Source organism: Podarcis gaigeae (assembly GCF_964106915.1).
Source record: "Podarcis gaigeae genome assembly, chromosome: 14".
In the NCBI taxonomy this organism is placed as follows: Eukaryota; Metazoa; Chordata; class Lepidosauria; order Squamata; family Lacertidae; genus Podarcis; species Podarcis gaigeae.
The window spans coordinates 24,904,793-24,929,100 of NC_139690.1; the positions used below are offsets into that span (position 1 = coordinate 24,904,793).

The 24,308-nt window shown below is 44.6% G+C and overlaps 1 protein-coding gene across 1 annotated transcript in view; it reads right to left on the bottom strand.

The window, feature by feature from the left end:
- Positions 1-4,370, bottom strand: part of SV2B (synaptic vesicle glycoprotein 2B) — a 75,070-nt gene extending 70,700 nt beyond the window's left edge. Inside the window, exon 1 of the mRNA XM_083713139.1 lies at positions 4,055-4,370. The gene's annotated coding sequence lies outside the window, so the exon portion shown is untranslated. The remainder of the gene's footprint in view (positions 1-4,054) is intronic.
- Positions 4,371-24,308: the final 19,938 nt, after the last annotated feature.

The window sequence follows — 24,308 nt, forward strand, 5'->3', positions numbered from 1 at the left end:
TTTAAGAGAAAGCAAAACTGACAGATTCACATCCCTAGCTGAGAGGCACATAAGAACTGGCTTAATCTTTCACCTTCCCTCTTAAAACCCTTGCGTGTTGAAATGCACTGCGTCATGGAACCGTATCCCATGATGCAGCAATATTGTATCACCCATTTTTAAACAGGGCCAGTTTAAAATGTACCATAGAGACAAAGAAAAGCAATGTTTTAAGTAGCACTTAGAGCCAACTGTATCGGAAGTAAGTCCCACTGAACTCAATGAGACTCGCATTGTACTAACCATGCTGTTGTACATTTGTAAATACTTCCTTCATCTCATCTTAAAACAGAAACTACCTGAAGACAAATGTTTATAGTTTACATCTTTTACACACACACACACACACACACACACACACACACACACACTTCTAACATAGAGGAGTTTTGTGTAACACAAAGGTTTCTGCATCACACTGTGAGCATTGATTAGAATTTCATCAACACATCCTTTCCCAGATTATTCAGCAAAGGGATGAGAGAGGAAATTGGGTTGGTTTGTAATTAAATATGAACCTGCTTAATTTGCACTTCTCAAAGCACTATGAAAACTGAACACGGCCATCTTTTAAAACTTAACACTTCTCTGAATTTTTCAATACAGTTCTCCAACCTAATCAATGTGTACAAAAAGGTGTGATTTAGGAGAAGTTGTGCAAAAAAAAATGCATATGTGAATGAAAGTAAGGCACAATTGCATTATAGTATGGGAAATAGCATGCAAACATTTTGCATACATTTCTCTTGGTATACACATAACAAGAAAAAAAAGCTTACTAAACTCCTGATTAATACTGAAAAACCTTTTTTTAAAAAAAAAATCAAACTCATGCAGAAATGTGGCATGGTGGTTGGAAAAATTAGAAAATGAAGCAGACAGATTCACTCATCCTAATCAGCAAATTTCACCTACAGAATTTAGAGTATTTCTCAGACTGTATTCAGACTGACAGCATCAAATACCCCAGACTTAACACCAACACAGAAGAAGATTCTGCCAGTGATATCCAGTACATGTTTACTCAAAGCTAAGTTCTGCTGGGTTCCATGGGGCTTACTCTCAGGTAAGTGGATATAGGCTTGCAGCCTTAACTGCTTCTAACTATTGTTAGATGCACACCCAAACCCCCTATATCGCATACATTTGAGTGGAATATGTCCAACAGTATTAAATATTATGCCTTTTGTACAAGTAAATCTCCTGTGATTTTATACACTTCTAATTTAGATCACAGTGCCTTGTTTACTTTCTTACAAGAATATCTCACTTTCCCGACTTTTAGCAACCTTGATATGTTATACCTGCAGGTGAATCAGCCATTAGTAATAAGCCAGAATGAATAATTTAGAATCACACGTACTGTATCTGGAGTTACTTGTATCTGATGTTATTCATGGCTTCACGGGTGATAAGATAATAAAATCAAAACACTGAATCAGCAGCACTTTCAGAATGCTGGTATGTTTATGAAACAGGTAGCTAATATTTGTAGTTTGAGCAAATGAATCAACTAATTAACCAAATCCACCATATCAGCAGATCTTAACAAGCCTGAAAATTAGGCACTAACCTGGTCATATGTGACAAGCAAAAATCTGTTCTAGCACCCTTTTTTATAAATTGTGTTTTCCCAATTTCCCCCCTTCAAAGGCCACATAGTCTTATGTATGATCAGGAGCACTAGTAAGGTTTTGGGGGCTAGTAATTTTATGGACCTATCCACAGGGCTGATGTACAGTAAAACAGGCAGAAATGAAACAAGAATTACTGGGGGAAATAAAATTATCCAGACTTTGCTCATGATCAACTTTGGACCAACCAAAGAAGAAAAAACACCACCCTCATTCAACTTTACCAGTTTAGATGCAGGCATCATGCTTTTTCTTAGATGCCTTTGTTTCTTGGGCACATGAATCCTTATGATTCTTAATGATCCATTGAGCAAAGCATTTTAAGATGCACATATGTCATTGCCTCTGAACCAAAATAATGCAATGGCTTACCTCATCTCAAGTTCTTCCCTTGCCCTCCTTCCTGCATCTTATATTGGACTCAAAGGTCTGGCCCCTTTAAATTCTTGCCAGCACAAATGCAAAGACTATTAGCCAGAGAACCCCATTCGCAGCAACCACTCAAAGGATTAGCAAACCCCAGCTGCTTGGTAGAAGTGAAGCCTCACATTAAGGTTTAATGTAACCGTAGTACAAGCCTGTAGGGATGCAAGAAAAGGGGCACACGGAACGAGCGTTGCAAACTGAAAGCTACATTCGCACATTTTCCTCCTCCTGTATATCAAACCATCAAGGGAGGTGTGCTTTACAACAATAAGCATACAGTGGACTTTGATCTCAGAATAGCAAATGGGTGACTCTGTCCATTTCAGTTTCTCTCAGTTTCTCATTTTTTCCAATCTTAAGCTCAATTCTCCACAGCAGGTAGTGGATATTTATATGTATTTTTAAATCCTTATGAAAATTCACCATCCTTTTAGTGCGAATTTCTCCTAATAGACACATTTTATTGCGATTTAACCTGGCACACACATTTCTCCAAAGCCATTTCCCTCTAATAAAATGCCTTTTTATATGTTGTTTTCACTAATATGTGCATTTATATGCACACTCTACCCTGACATATGCATTTTTGTACACATTTCTTGGCTAGAGAATGGCAGAGCAAAATTCGGAGAGGTGCAAATTTCCGAAGATGGCTGTGTGTCGGTTCGTATCTGGATTTTGAAAGTGAGAATTATGTATGTTTGCCTTAAATGAGAACTAGTTCACATTTCTCCCACATCTCTATCACAGAACAGTTACTGAGGTGGGGAATTCCTATTCCTTACCCATCCCACTTGTGCTAGTTTTGCATACTATCCATAAGAAGAAGCAAAGCCCCAAATGCAAGGTGGGCAAGGTCCATGTGTTATGACCAAAGGTCATCATTGCAGATGGATTGTACCCCACACCAGTAAATCCATGTCATCGGGTAACAGGAGAGTGTCAGGAACTGCCGGCTGAGGTTCTTGGAGCCAAGCCAAGGAGCTACAGCTTTACGTTTGGCACAAACCTAGCAGTGCTCTCATTAGGAACATACCATTGCCAACTCAACATGAGCAGACTTTGCAGATTTAAAATAAATAAATAAAAATAAATCAAGTTCCTTTCTGATGCAACTGCATTTTATTTTTATGGGGATGGCAAAATATTTGTTCCTTTCAATATCCCTGCTCTCATCTCCGGGGTGTAGGTTGGGAAATTATCATTATTCAAAATGTCCATTCAAGCACTTCTGGTGTGTATAATTTAGGGTCGGGGGGGGGTTCATTTTGTTAAAAGTTCCATTCAATTTATGTTCCCACATGGTCATTTTCACCCCTCACTCCCCTGGTACTTTTTTCCTCTGTCTCTTAAATTTTGATCCAGAGATATCAACTATACGCAAAATATAAATTCACTAGCATAATAAAAAGTTTATTGCATTCAATTTTTTAATGGATTTCCCCACCTCTGCTTCTGAACTGATATTTACTTCTGACCTGCCCCCAAGGCCAATCTGGAACAGGACATTTGCTAGAAACCACCAGTTCGCGGCTAGCAAAACGCACCAGATTGCAATGTAACATCTTTTGAAGCCTAGTGCTGGTCTCCAAATGATACCCAGACGTCCTGTGTGTTGGGGGAGGGGGAATAACCAAGCAACACACCCATCCGCAACCCTTCTGGTAGTCCAGGTACACTCAAGAGCTCTTTTAAGACATAACCCACACATCCTCATGCCAAATATGAGCTGGGGGCACCGATGAACCTTCCCCACCCGAACGAACCCTTGACAAGCTCTGGGGACTTTGCAATCTCCCTTCTCCCCTCCTCCCCTTTCCGCCATCCTTCCTGTTCCCTGCCTTTGCTCTTCGGATGAATCCTTTACTGCTGCTCTATAGCTGGACTTCCAAAGAAAAGTAGGGCCAAATGCACCCAGGAATTAAAAGGAAAAGAAAAGAAGGAACATTTCTTACCAGAATTAGTCAATGTTTCATTCCAGAGCTGCTACTCATTTGTTTATTTGCTCCCCGGTCATTTTTTCCCCCTTCCCTTCTTCTCCTTTTGCCTCTTGGCCCCTCAAATGTGGGCGTCAGAGGGGGATTAAGCAGACCAAATGTTCTGGCAAGCCGAGCGGATCAACCCACTGAGGACAGGCATCCAGGTAAGGAGAGATCAGCAACGAGAGAGTCCATCAGCTAGGAAGAGAGAGAGAGAGAGGGAGTCTCTCTCTCTCGTCCACAGACATACACACACACATACACACACACCCCAACAACAAAGCTATACGGGGAAGCTGCAGGCAGAACAGATGGGAGGGGTGGGGAGGGAGGGAAGGAGGGAGTAGGGCGTCAGGGAAGACTAACGTAACAGATGTGTTGACTTTAACTTATACAGAAAATTGATTATGCTTGGCGCAGAGGGAATGGGGGGGAAACAGAGAGAGACAATAGTCGTTATTAGAAGGAGGGAGGCAGTTTAGAACACCAGGCTTCAGTATTGCTTTGTTTCTTCTATTTTATTCTGGTATCCGAAGGAGCAGGACCTGTGTGTTGGAGGGGTGGACTCTTTGCTAAGGGTGAAACACTGAGCCAGATGGATCTCTCCCATTAAACGACAGCCTCCATCCACTTGAGAACCGCGAGGACTGTGTGGTACAATATTTAGATGTAGGACAGGTGTGGAAAGTCAAGAGAGAGGTCCACCTATAGGTTTCTAGCTGCTGTTCATCTGCGCCAAGCACCACCCATATATGGGACTCAACACAAGCAAAGGAGAGTCATAGAATCATAGAGCTGGAAGGGACCCTGAGGATCATCTAGTCCAACCCCCTGTAATGCAGGAATCTCATCTAAAGCGTCCACTACAGGTGGCCATCCAACCTCTGCTTAATAACTTCCAATGAAGTCCACCACCTTCCGAGGGAGTCCATTCCACTAAGAACAAGACATTTTGAGGGGCTGCATCTCACTTCCCCTGATATTGTCTAATTTGTGTGGCAATTAAAAATGTACTGTTAGTGGACTTCCTTGTCTTTCTGAGTTTCTTTTCCGCTCATTATATGGATTCCAATATTTGCTTTTGGAATTTGGATTCCTGCAGTTTATAGTATATTTGAACAGGGGTAAACATCCTCTGTCCTGGGGTATAAGAAGGGCACCAATTTCCATTTCGCTCTGTATTTGTGTCATGCACCCCCATTTCCATTCCACTGCAGTTCATCTTCTGTCCACAACTAAATTATTTGCCTAGCTGTCCACTGTGTTGAAATTGCATAGCTTGCATAATTTACTTAAGTACGGTAATTATGTACATTACATTGTTATTACACACTGAAAGCAGCAACAAAAGCAGATATTGATCGTATTGGCTGGATTGATTTTTGTTCTGATCGTGGGATGAACATTGGCAATTTCTGCTCCTGTGTACAATACCTTGCACACCATTCTCTTAAAAGAGAGCCCCTTGGTTTTTGTCAGTGTTCTCATGCACCTTCTCCAGAGTGACCCTATAAGCCAATCGTCTATGGCTGACTCACTTCCTTTCACTCTGGCTCCAATCTGCACAAAGGCTGATAAGACTTCTTCTCAGTGGCTAAAAAAGGTCCCCTTTCATGCTGATTGGGTAGCTCTAGGATGTTGTAGATAGGGAGAAACAGTAATGGGTCTTTGACACACACCCCCAACCCTAGACCACAATACGTCTGAGCAGTGGCGTAGCGTGGGGGGTGCAAGGGGTGCCAGCCGCACTGGGCGCAACATTTTTGGGGGCGCACTCGGAGCTCTCTGCCCCTACCTGGTCCTGGCTCACTCTCTCTCTCACAGTGCTGGCTGTGCGAATCTGATCCGAGCTGCCGGGTCGCCGCCCACTGTGGAGGGGGAGGGTGCCAGGCGTGCGTTGCGGAGCGGAGCGGAGCGGAGAGAGAGCGAGGGAGGGACTATCTGGGGGAGGGAAAATGCAGCGGCCGCCCAGCGCAGAGCTGAGCGCGGGAGAGAACTACATCCGACCAGCCCAGTTTTGGAGGGAAGGTGTTAGTTGCGGCGGAGCCCTGGCGCCCCGGGAGGCTGGCCGGGCCGGTAATGGGGCTGGCCGGTGGCGCCGCTGCCATCCTGCGGACAAAAGGGCTGCCGCCCCCGGCCGAGCCCCCCCCCCGCGAAACCAGGAGCAGCTCTCTGGTGCTCGAGGGCTTCGCAGGCCCTTCATCTCCCCTCCATTGGCGCCTCAGCCCCCAGCCCTGCCTGCGCGGCTCCTGCGTCTGGGGGCGCGCTCGCGCGGATGGGGTGCCGCTCCCCGCTTGCAAATGGTGCCCGTAAGGCCACATCAGAGACGCCCCCGGGACCCAGTTGCTGCCTTCTTCCCCGCCATGTGATTAAGCCTCGCACTACTTTGTGGCAGTGGTGTAGCGTGGGGGGTGCAGGGGGGGCCGGCCGCACCGGCCACAACATCTGGGGGTTAGGGTTAGGGGGCGCAAATCCACGGGTTAGGGGGCGCAAATTACTTGCCTTGCCCCGGGTGCTGACAACCCACGCTACGCCACTGCGTCTGAGCAATGGTGATGGGACAATATCTTCCACCGCACCTGAGGGCAGGAGACTAGTGGGTACAGGATTTGCTGTGTAAGAAGCTCTGCTCTCTTCTCCAACACCTCACCACTGCTGCCTGGTCCTCAAACCTCCCACCTGAAGTAGCTGTCTCATTTTGCCTAATGGTAGGGCCAGCCCTGGTCCCAAAGCTTTCTCCTCCCAGGGAAGAAAAGAGAAGGAGAGGAGCCCCATCCTGTTAGAGCAGTGGTTCTCAAAGGATGTGACATGCCACTCTGATGTGGCAGGAGATGATGGCAAGTGTGGCAGGAAGATTCAAGGACAAACAATACTATATTTTGGGAATGATTCATGTTCCTATGTTGCTGCATTGCTTTATACTTTCTGGTTGTCCCACGATCATATAATAAAGTAATTGCATTCTATGTTACAAATCAAGCACTGCTAGACACTGTTTCTTTTTGTTTTCCAATGTATTTCTTTTCAATTTAAAATTTGATAGGTGTGAGCAGGTTGTTATTCTGAAAGTATGGCCCAAGAGAAAAAAAGTTTGAGAAGCACTGTGTTAGAGAGAGACCCACCAGGATGGGTCTGGGGTGAAGGGTAGCCCTGATCTGTTTGTAGTCTGGCTTGATTCTGGACTTTCCAGATCTGAGCATGGAGAACAAGGAAGGATTTCTTTCCTGACCCTGGGCCTGAATTTGGTTGGAGAGTGTCAGAAGGAGGCCTGATCAGGAGCAGCCTCCAGTTGGAACCAATTCAAAACCCACCCTGGTTTTGAATTGGCTGGGGAGGAATCTTCTCTGTTCAGAGTAAGTGAGGGACAAATGACTTTCATTTCACTTCCCCTTCATCAGGAGCTCTGCAAAGTCTATGTCCCTGTTTCATTTTGTATTACTTTCAGGAACCATGTTCACATCAAACAATGTGCTGAGGAACCCTTGCACATTACAAGGGGTTCTGGAGCATGTTCTAGGTCTCAGTCAGTTCATGCAGGGATGCCAGCTACGCCTCCTGAACTTCACTGATGTCAGCTGGTGAAAACCAGAGAACCAACTGCCCAGAAACCACCCAACACTTCCTCAGAGTTGCACATTGCAGGGAAGGGCGGGAGTGATGGGCAAGGGATCTTTCCGGGAAGGTTGGGGATCCATCCCATTGAGCAATCCAGATAAGATGTTGACAATCTCTGGGGTTGTGTGTCCTGCTTTACAGAGGACAGTCCTCTTTTATTCTGAAGGGTCCCCTGCTGGAAGATATCCTCTGTTAGATTTGAAAGGCTGTCTGGTTCAAAGCTAAAGAACCATAAGAAGGGAGAACAGGAAGTTGACTATCAAGAGGTGCAACACCTGGACAACAACTGGCAGGTACAAAATTCACCTGGACACAGTCTTTCCCCCCACACTGGTGAGATGTGTTATATTTCTGTGTAAATTCCAGCCATTATTTCCAAATGTGTGTCTGGATATATTAGTTACCATATGTAAATTTTATGCAAACCACTGCCCTCTTTGACCATCTGATCTGGGCAGGGGATAAATATGCTTTGTTTCAGCCTTAGTACCTTCCACCAAGTCAAGTGCAGAGCCCCACTCTGTGGGCACCTTATGTTTTTGTATCCATGGCATCCCCTCTGCAAAATGTGAATTTTCAAATGCCCATCTCTTCCACAGTGTCCTTATGGAGCGGGGGAGGTTTGGTGAAGAGTTTAAAGGGCCTAATCCCCCAAGCTAGATAATTCAGGGAAAGAGGATTACCCACCCTGAGCACTGCCCTCACCTAAATATAGATGGGTTCGGCCTTTTCATTTCAGCTCAGCTAGGCACGGAGAGGTCTCATGCAAAGAGAAAGGGGGGGAGAGAAAGAAAGAAAGAAAGAAAGAAAGAAAGAAAGAAAGAAAGAAAGAAAGAAAGGCATTCTCTTTCTAATTCCTGGCCTGGCAGATGATTTCTTCCTATATACATAAAAATCTAAGGCTGTCGTCACACAGTGCCGTTCATACAGCTGTCAATGGAGCAAAGGGCAAGACAGGTTGGTGAGCAGAGCAAGCAGCAGCAGAGCCAATACCTATAATCCAGGTGTTGTCCTGGATCTGGTCTCCTGAAGCAATTTCCTCTGGCCTTGGGTTGCCCGAACGTTTGAAAATCAAGCACAGCCTCCAACTTTTCACAGAGGGAAATAGGGAGGTGCCTGCAGCCAGAGGTGGTGCATCCAGTTTTGCCACTTAAGGTGAAATGGGAAGTGCTACCCTGCCACTGCCACCAGCAGAGAAGCAGCACCAGAATCAGTGCCTATGTCAAGTGAGATCTCGTGTGCTTTGCAAGATCTTGTGCAATTTTGGCAAGCTCTCACCTGAAGCAGCAACAAAAGCAGTGGGGCAGGTGTGGTGCCCACAAGAGTGCCATCTTGGGGCACCCTGCCTAACCAGCCCTGCTTGCAGCATCCTCCATTCTCATCCAGCATCACTTTCTGAGCTCCCGTCTCATTTCCGAATCATGAAAGGCTCTCCTCATGCCCTGGCTGCATGCTGCCTTCGTTTATGTGTGTAGAAACTAGGTAGAAACATAGGAAGCTGACTTACACTGAGTCAGACAATAATAATAATAATAATAATAATAATAATAATAATAATAATAATAATATATTTATACCCCGCCCATCTGGCTGGGTTTCCCCAGCCACTCTGGGCAGCTTCCAACGAAACACTAAAATACAATAACCTATTAAACATTAAAAGCTTCCCTAAACAGGGCTGCCTTCAGATGCCTTCTAAAAGTTTGGTAGTTATTTTTGTCTTTGACATCTGGTAGGAGGGCGTTCCACAGGGCGGGTGCCACTACTGAGACGGCCCTCTGCCTGGTTCCCTGTAATGTGGCTTCTCGCAGCTAGGGAACCGCCAGAAGGCCCTGACATTATAATCCTTATTGTCTGCACACTGACCACCGGCGGTGGCTGTACAATTTTTCAGAGAGGGTTCTCTCCCACCTCTACCTGTAGATGCCAGGGACTGGACCTAAGTGCTGTCGATGAACCTGAAACCTGCCTCCCACAGAGTAAGACCAGTCTATATTGACTCACCCTAGTTCATTGGTCCGTCTAGCTCAGTTTTGTCTACATTGACTAGCAGCCACTTTCCAGGGTTTCAGACAAGTGTATTTCCTGCATGGAGAAGCTGGGAATAAAACCTGGCACCTTCTGCATGAAAGCAGGTGCTCCCCCACTGAGCTATGGCCCTTCTGCCACAGGCTCCCCCACACTGATTTAAAAACCAAGTGAGTTTTGGGGGGAGAAACATATGGTCCTTTAAAAGGAAAGAAAGACATAATCAGCCTGTTTCATCTTTTTTTCCTTTTGTTTATTCAAATATGTTTTATGGTGCCCTCTTCAGTAAAATTATCAGGGCAGGCATTCAACTGGATTAAAAAAAACACACCTATAAATATAAAATAACAGTTAAACAAAAGCACAAAACAGAACAATAACAAAAATTCAGCATTAAATTGCAACCTACCTTTTCCAACAAGTCTCTTAAACAGAGTTGGGGATTTTTTTTAAAAAATCCTAGCTGGTATCTGTTTGAAATGGTTTTCATATATGAAATTGGTTTCGGTATGTTTTTTATTGTAGATGGGGTTTCCTGTTGAATTGTTGCAAGAAGACATTTCATAGGAAGCAATTTGTAAATGAAATGAAATAGATGCACAATAAACAAATGAGCAGTTTTACTTAAGATAATACCTTTTGTATGTTATTTTCACATATATGTGCATTTTTATGGCTATTTTACCCTCTTACAGATGCGTTTTCAAAGAGTACTTCGCTGGAGAACTGCAAAATTTTAAATGTCGTGCAAATTTCGGTTTGCATCTTGATTCAGACAGTGCGGGTGAGGCAGGTTCGCTTTTCAATGCAAACTTAATCAAATTCTTTTCCCATCCCAATATGTCACCAACTTCATTCCCAGGCCAGGCCAGCTGCATGGGAATCCATGGGGGAAAACAACACTTCCTGCAAAACAGCATGGCCCTTGAGAAGAATGTCCTAGGCCAGGCCTCCTAATTCCTTTCTCAACAATTGCCACAGCATCAAAATCCAGCCACGCCTCTATCTCTCTCTTGCACGCCTTGTTCTTTGCAAGATGTTAAGCCATCGTAACGTTAAACTTCTCATTAGCAATGGGGTCATTCTATCATCTTTTTTCTTCCAGAGGGAAAATGCTATCGGAGCATTCAGTTGGTGATCTGGAAAATTAATTTAGGGAGCTGACAAGATTCAAAAGACGGTCTCCTGGACCGTCTCTTGGTTGGATTTGCTGGCATTATTAGGATATTATCCCAAAGAAAGAAAGGATGAGCGTGACAGAGAAGGAAGGTGGTTTGAATGACGACCAGATTAACACATCACTTATTTTTTATGCTTAATCCAGATGTAGGAGCGCACTCCTCCCTACCTTTCCAAATTGCTACTGCCTGAAAAAAGCATAAGAACATAAGAAGAGCCTGCAGGATCAGGCCAATGGACCATCTAGTCCAGCATCTTCTTCTCACAGTGGCCAGCCAGAGGCCTCTTGGGAAACCTGGGTGGGAACCTGTCAATTTGGGTTTTTCTCAGTCTCATGTTTTCTCAGTCTTACCCTCAGATCTCTACATTTCCACATCGGTTTGTCAACCCCAAATGAAAATTCACCAGCATTTAGTCAAAAATTATCCCTGTATACACATTTTTGCAAAGCAATTCCCCCTTATCTAACGCATTTTGTCTTATATTGTTTTCCGAAATATATGCATTTCTATGCACACTCCACTTCAGTATATACATTTTTGTGCACATTACTTGACTGAAAAATTGCATCGCAAAGTTCAGCCAAGTGCCAATTTCGAAGGATGGCTGCGTTTCACTTTGCGTATTGTTTTGGAAAGTGCAGCTTAGGTAGGTTTGCCTTTAAACAGGAACTGAATCAGATCTCTCCCCCATCCCTTGTGGGAATTTGACCTGGATGGAGCAGTGAATTTCTTCCTTGCTGATGAGTGACTGGATGGAATAAAGAACACAGGCTGGAGCAGGCTGAGGTCAGGCTGAGGTTGGTGAGCAGTGACACATTCACCCTGATGGACCAACCTCCGCTGGCACACAACCAAGCAGAATGCACCTGAACACATGTGCAGTAGCCTAACATCCTTCATCATCAACAACATTTACTTGCATTCTGCCTTTCCATAGTAAGCCATGCTCCAGACAGCTTGCAACATCAAAAAGCTTGCATGATCCACAAACAGTTGCAAGATATGACAACATTTATATAAAACAGGCTAATGAAGACATCTTCTACTAATAGATATACTGTTCAATTAGAGAATCCATTGATAATTGATAATATTAATGCAATGGCATAATGGAGCAGAAATGATGCACCTCCAAAATAAATCTTGACTCCAGCAACAATCCCTAAACAATATCCCATCCTGACACATTTTCACACCAATTGCACAGTCTGCCAGAACAGGTTCCCCTATCAACTCTTTCCAGAGTCACCCTAATACTTCAAACATCAAATTGCACAAACCTATTGTATGCATAGACCTGCAGAAGACAAATCCACTTCAGATTAAATCATTGGGTTTTTGGCAACCCTGATCTGAACGAAATGGTTGTTTAAAGTCCCTTGAGGTTGTGAAAAGCATTGATCCAGCTGGACTGCAAAAGCCACAGATGATCACCCCCTCATTTTGATTTTAGAGTTCCATTTCTACAATGCGCTGCGGTAAATCATGAGCGTAGCTGGGGACCAACAGACAGAGCACCCTGCAATGTCTCCTGCCAAGGCAGGGAAAGGGATGGAGTTTGTGTTGTGGGTGCAAAGGTTGAGGATTCATGTTTTAGGGAGGCTTAAGGAGGTCTCCCCCAAAATAAATGGGCATTTTGGAGACTGAACATTTTGCTGTTAGACCTTGTGAAATAGGATTGGTCCATCTGTACCATAGCAAAGAAGAATTATAGGGGGGACAAGTTTAAAAACTTCTTACCTGGCAAGAGAAGTTAAATGTTGCTTCTGAAGCAATCCCTGCTGCTCACCTTCTGAATTTCAAGGAACAGGAGGCACCACGGGATCGGAATCTCCACTCCATACCGTGATGCAGTCCTGCCTGGCGCTGCATGTTAATGATGAGTCTTGGGGGGGGTGTCCCAGCAGGGGAAGAGGAAGGTGGAGGATCTGACCTGCTGTTTTGGCCCCACAGCAAGAAGGAAAGAAGGGAGAGGTGTGGGGGGAGGGGGAGGCTGCAGAGCTAACACAGAGGAATTGGCTTGAGACAGGAGGGAGGGAAGTGTGCAGAATTTCATCAGGATAATCAAATAACTAGCCCTTGGCTTCAGTTTTAAAGCTTTTAGAGGATTGTTCATGACAGCAGCAGCGGTGGTATAATAACTCAGACAGAGCACATCAAAGTCGCCTCGTTGCTAATTGGACAGCTGCTCCTTTAAGGTCTTCATTCTCTACCCCTGTGTTGCTGGTTTCAATGTGATTAAGAAGTTTGTTAATGAATGTTAATGTTGTTTTCTTACACATGGTAAGGCACAGAGGCACTGGGGGGGGTGGAGAGGGACAGGCTGGAGCCCACCCAGACCAATTTGATGACTTAACACATCCTTCCCCAGCCTGGTGCCTTCCAAATGTTTTGGCCTGCAACTGTCTGGGGCTGATGGGTATTGTAGTCCAGAACATCTGGAGGGCCCCTGTTGGGAAGGTCTGCCTTAAAGGAGGGGGCAGCTCCCCACACTTTATAAAACTATCCACCTAACACAGGCAGGAAGCAGGGCCAGATTTAGATGAAGAGAGGCCCTAGGCTACTCCCCACCCTCACAACTAAAAGAAAATGGAAGAGTGTTATAAACAAAATTGAGTGAACCCAAGGATGGTAATGGGTATTTAAAATTCTGCAATTCACAATTTCTCATTTAAATAACATAAGATATTATTGTTAAATACCATGGTGATTTTAAAAAATGCATAAAATTAACACTGAAAAACTTTTGCAATAACTGAACTTTGTAAACCTTTTGCATCCTCTTATATACCTGCTGGGATTGACAAGGCATCTGACTCTCACCTGAATCTCATAGCTCTCCTGGCGAGTGCTTTGGTCTGCCCGCCAGATAACAGTTATCATTTAACTCTTGGGGAAAATAATTAGCATCACATGTCATGTGCATGGAAGATGCTGAACCAATTAACCAACTAGAAGGATTACTGTTAACAGCACCAGTTTTCCTATAACTTGATATTGCTGGATAGTTTTGATGAACTGCAAAAGCATTTTTAGCTTGCTTTCTGTTGCCACCCTGGAACGTTTCTTTATTAGTGCCACTTTTTTTGTACAATTTCTTGCAAATGAAGGAAAACAACTTTTCTGCTTGCATATGTTGATAATATTATTTTGGTTACTGAGGACAAACAAGATGGTACAAAACAAGATTGGGTGCAGGCCTGGCCAGGACATAGGCAACCTGACTGTGACAAAGGTGACCTGTGTGCTTGCCACTGCCCATCACAATGTGCATTAGTTTCATAGGGACACAGGAAGCTGCCTTATACAGAGCCAGACCATTGGTCCATAAAGGTCAGTATTGTCTACACCAGCAGTGGGGAACTGATAGCCTTTAAAAAGGCCATAGGGTACTTATGAAAATCAGCTGAAGGGTGCAGGAGAACACCCACTTTCCATATTTAGGGAATACTGTTGCCTTGCATTCCACGATTTCACATAACCATCAAAGGGAACAGATAATGCATTTCACAGATGCATTTATCATTTCATAAAATCTAGCCCATATCCAACAATGGCCATTCCCATCAGCAATAAATCCGTCTTTTGCTGGCTGGTATCCAGAACCTCACTCCTTCCTTGCTGAAATCTGCTCCAGGACATATTGCTGTGTTAGCACAGATATAGATGATATATAAAGGAAGCCAAGGTTAAGCAGCAATACAGGAGGCTTAAGGGAGATCAAGGAAGCAGGGAATGAAGAAGTAAAATGCTGGCTATATACTACCTCCTTCATTCATGTCTAGGTGGAAATCTTGGGACTCCCCCAAAGCGCAAGTGTACCATCAGAGATGGGGAAGAAACTTAAATCAGTTCAAATTTAAAGGTGAACCTACCAAATTTCTGTTAGCAGACCTTGCAACTTAGGTGAATTGGATTGTAATACAGTGGTATCTTGGTTTTCAAACATAATCCGTTCCGGAAGACCGTTCAAGTTCCAAAACGTTCGAAAACTGAAAACTCAGTTTGGAAGCCTCAAAACGGAAAACTCAATATGGAAGCTGCATTTCTGGTTCAACTTCCAAGGCGCATTCGAAAACTGAGGCATTTCCTTCCGGGTTTACAGCATTTGAAAACCGAAATGTTCGCCATGGAGACGTTCAGAAACCGATGTACTACTGTAATCACTTACAGTTTCTGGAGTTCAAAGGCTTTATTCATGGAGGAGCAGATTTATCATATCAGGAACAATTTACCGTATGAGCAGATATAGATGAGAGAAATAGCAGACATCTTGTCTCAGCATGTTGGGCGATAATAACACAAAATAGCTCAGCTTTTAGGGGTTGAGTTAAGGCTACAAACAGGGGGTGGCTAGCTCAGTAGACAAACAGTGCCTGCTTGTGGTTTAAAGTAACACATGCATTAACTAGAAGCTCAAGGGAAGAAAATGTATTTACTTTTCACCAGTGCCAGTTTTCTAGAAAAAGAGGTGCCAGAACACCTCCCTCGTTCTCTTAGAATGGCAATGGCACCCAACTGAGAGGTGCTGGAGAATTCTTGCTAAAAAAAAGCCCTGCTTTTCACCAAGATTTCACACTTTCCAAAACAATATGCAAACTGAAACACATCTGACTTTCAAAATTCACACTTCCATTTTTTTTTAAATTTTCTTTTTTTGGCTATTTCCCAGTCAAGTAATTCACAAAAAAAATCATGTACTGGGGTAAAGTATGCATAAAAAAATCATATGGTTATGAAAAGAACATGCAAAATTGCATTATATTTGGGGAAATTATTTTGCAAATATGTTTCTATTATGTGCTCTTTTTTGAAGGGGTAGAAGGTAGCAGTACTTATAACTTCATAAAAGTGTCATGGTTGCCCATACAAAATGCCACAGGGACCAAAAATTTAGGGGGTGTGTGATGCCATTTCTTACTGGTGGGTACCATCACAAAAAGCACTATTTAAATCAGTATTTTACTCAGAACAATGAAAACTGGAATCTTGTTTATTTTTAGGGGGAGCATCGTGGCTCCAGAGCCAGAGCATCTTCTTTGCATGCAGGAGGTCCCAAGTCCAGTCCCCAATGGCATCTCCAGGTAGGCTGGAAGAGAATCCTGCCTGAAATCCCAATGAGCCACTGCTAGTCAGAGTCCATACATACATACTGTACATACATACATTTGTATGTCACCTTTCCACAGTGCAAACCATGCACAAGGCAGATTACAACAAGAAAAAATACCCATAAGTGCAACATGACAAAAGTACTCCTAAACAATAAAAAAAATCAAAAAATGTACAACCAAACCGAAAAATTTCCACATAAAGATCACAAGATCTAAAACTAAAGATACAAAAAACCAACAGCAACAGCCCAAGGGTCTGTTCAACAGCCTCAGCTTTTGTAGCTGGAGTCAGTCAGGGTAGGGAAAGGCCTGCAAGGCAGGGAGCAGGTCTTCCAGGGCTCACAGCCAAGAGTAGTGTAAATACTAAGCAAGATGGACAAATGGGTCTGACTCAGTATAGAACAGCATCCTATGATCCTCTCATCCTAAGTGCTGGCTGGCCCACCAAGGACTGTTCAGTTCACCTTTCCCCAAGTCTCCAAATTTCCTCAAGCTATGATGCTTTGGATCATAGCTGTTGGGGCGAGTGAGATTTGCTGCATGCAGAGTGAATCACAGAGCAGTGAGGTGACGGCGCCCGCAATTAGTATTTCCCTGACACTAGCTAAATAGCTCTGAGCTTGTCCCCACGGCGGTCTCTGTGCCCCATTATAATGCCACTCAACTGACAGTCGCCTTAGGATAAGAAGAGAATAGATTGGGGTTGGTTTTCTATTCCCCTTTCTCTGCCTTCAATTCCAAATGAGCCCTAATGCTTCCTTGCTTACGCATTCTCTCCAGATGATGCTGCAAAGCTGTGCATCAAAGTCCTTCCCCTCCACCTGCATTTCAGCACAAAAGGCTGGGAGGGGAGAGCAATAGCAGTGAGGCTACACCTGGTGCCTGATGAGGGAAACGAGAGAAAAAACACATCACCAAAAAAAAGAAGGGAAATAGATCTGCATAAAATTGTGTATGCTGATTTAATAATCAGTCCAGATTTATTAAGGCACAATCCAAGGTCCCATGCTGTGTGTGTGCTGGGAGGTTGGATAAGTCAGAGGATGATCAGTCTAGAACAGCACCACTGGGCTGTTCCAAATGCTGTTGGAGACCAATTCCCATCAACCTCAGCCAGCCCAGCCAAAAGTCAGGGATGGGAGTTGGAGTCCAACAGCATCTGGGGGGCACTGGATGCTCTGCCTCCACAGTTGGAAGCAGTAATGCTTCTGAATACCAGTTGCTGGAACCCACAGGAGGTGACAGTGGTCCCGTGCTCAGTTCCTGCTTGAGGATTTCCCATAGCATGGATCAGTGGTGTAGCCTGGGTTGCCAGTGCCAAGGGCCACATGGAGGGAGTGGGCAGGAAGGAAATGGACGGAGTATGCATGCACATTCAATTGCCTAACAGTGTCCACATCAGCCAGAAGATTGCAGTGGCCGAGTTAAGAAGAGTCATTCCATTGTCTGGAGAGGTCACTTCCTGGTTCGCATGGAGAAGCTGTATTCAACAGAGCCTAGCAACGTAAGTGTGCTGCTGTATTGGGGCAGCACTGGGTGTTGAAATTTTGCTCCCCTAGCAATTTTGCACTGACCCTGTACCCCCTTCCACATTTTGCCACTGGCATGGATTTCTTTTCCAACTCTCTCGGTGCTGGATAGGAGCAGATTCTCTTACAAGAAACTATCCTTTGAGCAGTTGCTGCTCAGCACAAAATTGGACAGTTCTTGGGGGACAGAAGAGGGGTGGAATCTGCATCCTGGTATGCATGAACATTGAGAGAGCCTTGCTGGATCAGGCCAAAGGCCCCTCTAGTCCAGCATCTTGTTGTCACAGTGGCCAACCAGAGACCTGTAGGAAACCAGCAAGTGGAACCTCTCTTCACTTGAGATCCCCCAGCAACTGATATTTCAAAGGCAATACTGCCTCTGACAGAGGAGGTAGAACAGAGAGACCACAGCTAGTAGGTATTCATAGCCTTATCCTCCATGAATCTATTTATTTCTCTGTAAAAGCCATCCAAACTAGTGACCATCACCATGGCCACATTTCCACCATACATCTAAGGCACAATGGCCTCCCCTTAAACAGCCATGGCTTCCCCTAAGGAATGTCAAGAACTGCCATTTGTTAAGGGTGCTGATAACTGATAGGAGACTTCTTGTCTTTCCAGAGCTACAATTTTCAGAGTAGGTTAACATCCCTCTATCCGGGGAGCTCTGGAAATTGTAGGTCTTCGAGGGAGGAATAAGGGCCTCTCAGCAACTCTCAGCTCCCAGAATTCTTTGGGGGCAGCCATGACTGTTTAAAGTGGTACCATAGCTCTCTGTGTGACCTACCTCTTGTGAACATTAAATCCATAGTTGAACATGTAAAGAAGTCCTTCCTTTTCATCTGCCATGAACCTTCCGACACTGGATGCCCCTGAGTTCTAGCAGTAGTACTTTCCAGTATTATGATTGTCGTGTTCAATCTTGTTCAGGAGAGGACAAATAACCTGAAGTGGGGGGAATTCCTGTCGGTTATTTTAGCATGACTTTGAAAGTGTGACTAGAGAAAAGAAAGGCAAAAAAGATCAGTGTTCAGCATTCAACTGCAGCCGAGTGAGACATACCAGCGTTTGCCGTACGTCAGCTGGAAAGGGAGTCAATTAGAGTGAAAGCACGAATCAGAAAACACACACGCAATGCATATTTCATGACCCTGCTGGAGTCCTCATTTACATCGCAGTGTGCTGCTGCCGTGTGATGCATTAAATATGGTGCAATTCCTGCCCGGAAGCTGTAAGGAGCCGGTACCTTTGCATGAGAGGCTGTTGACATCAGGCAGCTTTTGGCATCAGCCAGACATTTCTACAAGAAAAAAGGAAGCTGTGTCAAACCATTGGTTCACCTAGCTCAGTTAATACTGTCTGCACTACTGGCAGCAGCTCTCCAGGGTTTCGGCTCTCCCAGACCTACATGGTGGTGTCGGGGATTTGAACCTGGGACCTTTTGCATGTAGAGCAGGGGCTACTAGTCGGTGTAGATGGCAGTAACTGAGCTAGGTGAGCCAATGGTCTGACTCTGTATAAAGCAGGTTCCTGCTGATGAAATTTAAATTGGGACCTTATGCTTGCAGTGTGAAGAGTCATGTGCCACATTCACCCCAAAGAATTCTGGAATTAGTAAAGGGTGCTGGGAGTTGTTAGGAGACCCCTTATTCCCTACACAGAGCTACAATTTCCAGAGTGCTTTAACAGTCAATCTCTCTTCGCAGGGAACTCTGGGAATTGGAGCTTCAGCACCCTGAAGATACTACATCTCCCAGAATTCTTTGGGAGAAGCCATTTGGTATCATAGTGCTTTAGATGTAAGGCACGAATGTGGCCATGGAGTGTGATGTCGTTGCATGAATTAGGTAAGACAATAATCATAGCATAAATTTAAAACTCATGACTTCTGCTGGGGGAGGATGCGGCGGAGTAAAGGAGAGGAAAAGAGGGGGAAAGCTGTGAAAAGACTTGGCGTCACAGCTCTGTATTCCAGATGGTCACATTGCCAATGATCAGCATGTGTTAATTTGGATCGTAAAGGTGTGCAGATTTGAATCAACCAATTACACCGACTTCTTCCTTCTCCCCCCCAATACTCAGGGGCGGCCCAAGACATTTTGCCACTGTAGGCAAAATGGCCCAATGCCACCCTTCACCCCCACAATGATGCCCCGCTCCCAGCTCAGGGTCCCCACCCCTTTCCTCCCCCACCATCATGGTGCCCATGCTGCTGCCAGCCCCATCACCACAACTGTAACCTCACCTGCGGCTGCATCCGTGCCGCTGCTGCGGTGCAAAGGCAAGGGCAACAGGGATGTGTTGGCTGCAGGTGGGACTGGCAGCAATGCACTGGGGATGGGGAGAGGGTCAGATCTGCTGCCCGAAGCAAATGGCTTCACCTCGCCTATTGCGCAGTCTGCCAACACTGGCCTAGAATTAATTTAATAAGTCGTAGTTTGGGGAGCAATTAGTCTGATTGCCTTCCTCCCATTTCCTTTGCTTGTCCAGAGACCAGTCCAGAAAGTCTGTCATCAGCAGCAGCAGAATAGCTGCAGTGCAGATGTCTGCCATAGACTTTCTCCAAGGAAATGTACTTGCAGCAGCAGGAAAGGCACAAGAGAGAAGGGCGTCCAGGGGTGGGGAGGAGAACTCAGTGATGCTGCATCCTGAGCAGCAGCAGCAACAACAACAGCACCCCCCTCCCTCCCCCCCCCCAAGAGGGAGAAATAACAAAACAAAGAAAGACAGGAAGAAACAGGTTTGGGTTTAGGCTTTTGCCAATGATGGTGTTTGAAATACCTGATGCATAGATTTAAGAAGGCTCTGCTCTATGCCCATGCCTGACACAGGGTCATAGTGCAGTTTTATGGTTCTTGCAAATACATTTGAGGAAGGTCATAAGGGCAAATGGGGCTCTGTCCCCCCCACTTCAGTCTGACCTGAGCCAGCCCCCACTTGCCTGCCTTCTTCCTTGCATATAGTCCAAGGGCTTGCGGCGCTGGGACCCCATTTAAAGCACTGTGATACTACTTTAGACAGCCATGGCTTCTCCCAAAGAATTCTGGGAGCTGTAGTTTGCTAATGGTGCTGAGAGTTGTCTATCTGTTCACCTCACTGAGCTACAGTTCCCAGCATGATTTGACCGTCATTGCTTCATCACAGGGAACTCTGGGAATTGTCGCTCTGTTAGGGGGGAACAGGAGTCTCCTAACAACGCTCAACTCCTTTACCAAATTACGCTTCCCAGGAATCTTTGTGGGGGGAAGCCATGGCTGTTTAACATGGTATCACTGTGCTTTTAAATGTATGCTGTGAATGTGGCCTACAGCTTGCAGGAGTGAATTCCATTATTTAACTATGCACTTTGTAAAGAAGTCTTTCCAACATTCATCTTCACAAAAATGAATGCCTGTCCAAAGCAGGACTTGCTGTAATCACAAATATCCCTTTGCACCATAGGTTAAATTGAATCTGGCAATGCAAAAGATCTTCCTCTGCAGTTCAAGCTTCACTCACAAAAGGGGCTGCTTGTGTGTGTTGTTTTTAGTTTGGGTCCCCTGACATTACTTGTGACATCAGCTGACTGGCATGTAGGAGGTCCTGCCCACCTGTCAAAATGGCCTGCCAAGATGAAGGAGCCACCTTGAATGGTTTGGCAAAAAGATGGTAAATAAGTGTACTAATTGTATAATAAATTGTTTTGTTGAAAGGGGGGCATCTGCCATGGGTACTTTGAAATGGTACAGTTCACGCAATCACTACATCTCATCCTCATACAAATATATAACCAGGCCATCTTAGGCACTGCTGAAGTTTGGGAACCACGCAGTGGCATCCCAGGGTCCTGAAATCTGCTTGCAAGAGGTAATAAAGCCTGTCAGTCTTCCTATCTCGAAGCATCTATATTGCAGGCTTTCCTGCCACCTGGTGGGAAACAGATGGATACAACTGCAGGCATGAACAAAGGAGAAGATAAGCAGATACATCACATGCCACAAAATATTGCAGTGTGTGGAGGACTCGATTTCAAGGTTCCAGCTGGTTTTTACTTTCCAGGACACTCTGTTGCCTCCTCCCTGACTCTAATAGTCAGTAGACATCCCATTCCTTCTGAACATGCTTGGTGATCATTAGACTATTTTAATAGTGGTCCCCCTACTTAGGTCCACCTGCAAAAGATTTCTTCTATTTATTTATTTTTGCAAACCTTTAGGTTCCCACAAGCTTGCTGACGCCTCCCTCTCTTGTGAGCTCATGGTGCCATATTTTACATACAATAAACTTGAAAGGCTGTCATCACACAGCAGTTGGCTTGGCCACTGACAGGGGGCACTGCAAACTACGGTATGATGACAGATGGGCTCTCACATTGGAGCAGCTTTGGAGCGTGAGGAGGGGGGAACCAAAGACAGAGGCAAGCAAGGGGCTGTCCAAAATGGGAAGCTCAGGTGAGCTGCTGCGGTTTGATGACCTCTCTTTGTAAAACAGCTTTTGATGTTGTTGTTGGTTTTTTTTACAATCAAGTAGTGTATACAGTTTTAATGAAACGAATAAAATGAATAAGGGGAGGGGTGGGTGGCTTTGGTGAGAGTGGTTGATGGCGTGTGGGGTAGGGGACTGGTGAATGAAACAAGCAGAGGTGCAACCCCTGGTTTGTTACATAAGGATCCACAGAGAATAGGCTTGGTCAAGCATGTGTGAACATATGGAGCTTAAACTAGGAAGGGTGAATGTTCACCAGGCCTGTCCCACTATCTCTACACACTCCCACTTCAGACCTTTGCATGTTGAGTGTCCTACCACTGTTCCCAATTGTGGTGAGGCTTCAGCCAGATGGGATCAGAAGAACTTTAGACCTTTGCATGGAATATGTGAAGGTCTCAAGGGGAGCCAGTACATGTGGCAATAAAAAAGGTGAAAGGTAAGGGACCCCTGGATGGTTAAGTGCAGTCAAAGGCAACTATGGGGTTGAGGCACTCATCTCGCTTTCAGGCCGAGGGAGCCGGCGTTTGTCCACAGGCAGCTTTCTGGGTCATGTGGCCAGCAGAACTAAACTGCTTCTGGTGCAACAGAACACTGTGATGGAAACCAGAACACACGGAAATGCCGATTACCTTCCTGCCACAGCGGTACCTATTTATCTACTTGCACTGGTGTGCTTTCGAACTGCTAGGTTGGCAGGAGCTGGAACAGAGCAACAGGAGCTCACTCTGTTGCAGGGATTCAAACCACCAACCTTCTGATCAGCAAGCCCAAGAGGCTTAGTGGTTTAGACCACAATATTAGGGGTGTGGCAAACCTACCCAATTCATATTTTCCAAAGTGGTACATGGACTGAAACACATATCATCAGGACCACAGGGGGTTGCCACCTCAAGCTCCTATACATGTAATAAGAAATTTTAAAGATGAAATAATGCTTGTGCATGCATAGTCAGTAGTCTAGAAAAATCAGGACAGATGGGAATTGTTGTCCAGCTAGATAAAGCTGGACTACAAGAAGTCTAGAAGCTAGTACCTATTCCTTGATTCTGATTTAATGGTTATTTTACCTAGAAAGCTCTTAACAAGTACATCTAGAATAATATTGCTGGGTTTGTATCATTTATTTGGATAGAAGTTTCTTCTGCAGCTACGGATTTATGCTGTTTTGATATGAATCTCTTTTTTGCATTTAATTATCTCTAATTAAAATGTCAAGTTAGGCACTATGGGAGGCAGCCCACTGTGGAGTAAGATATAGATCCCCTAAATTAAATCACATAAACAAATAGAATTTAAGACACACATATAGCTAAAGACATCTTGATTACTATAAATTATGAAAGGGATATTTTATTTGTTTGTTTGTCCACTTATGAATCACTTCCCATAAAAATATCTCAAAGTGATTTTGCAGTAAAAACATCAACAAGAAATACAATGAAAAACAAGTCCATATATTAAAAAGCCATTTTCAAATCCAGTACAGATACAGACTGATTTAAAGATCTCCACTTAGAAATCTTGATGAAAAGGGAGTTCTTCAATAGGTGCTGAGAAGACAAAAGAAATGGTGTCTGTCTGATGTGTAGATGAATTGATTTTTGCATCTGTTTTGCAACATGGAGAATGCAAAGTATATTCCATAAATCATCTGTGTGATTGCATGTTAGCTATGATTAGAAAAGTGTGAAAATTTTAGTGTGTATGTATGTGAACACATGTGAGATATAAATTTAATAAATAAATCCAAGACATGAAAAGCAAAAAATGGGGGTGCACACACCATCTATTTAAAGCACATGGCCTCAAAGAATCTTGGGAACTGTAGTTTATTAAGGGTGCTGGGAATTGTAGTTCTGCATGGGGATAAATCCTCCAGATTATTTCATGCTGCTTTTTAAAGAAGTCTTTTGCATTGTGTGTGTGTGCATTTTAATAGTGATTGCTTTTTCCTTCTGTGTAAACCGCCCTGTGTCACCTTCCGTGTCAAGAGCGGGGCAGGTACAGAAAGGTCAATATTAACAGATGAATCGAAACCTCTCCAGACAGTTGAAGGCAGACACACCTCTTTATGCATCCCCTTTGCTCAATATTTAGACACACACGTGCCAATTCCTCTCTCTCCAGAGGCTGGGCCCAGCCTGCACCCATTCAGACACCGAAGTGGAGTGGGGGACAGGGCGCACGTGTGAATGCAGCTTCGCCCACGACAAGTCCAAGGGGAGCTGAGCTCCCTTTCTGTGCAATGGCTCATAGGCTATTTTAAGCACATTTCCCACAAGCCCCGCTAGGA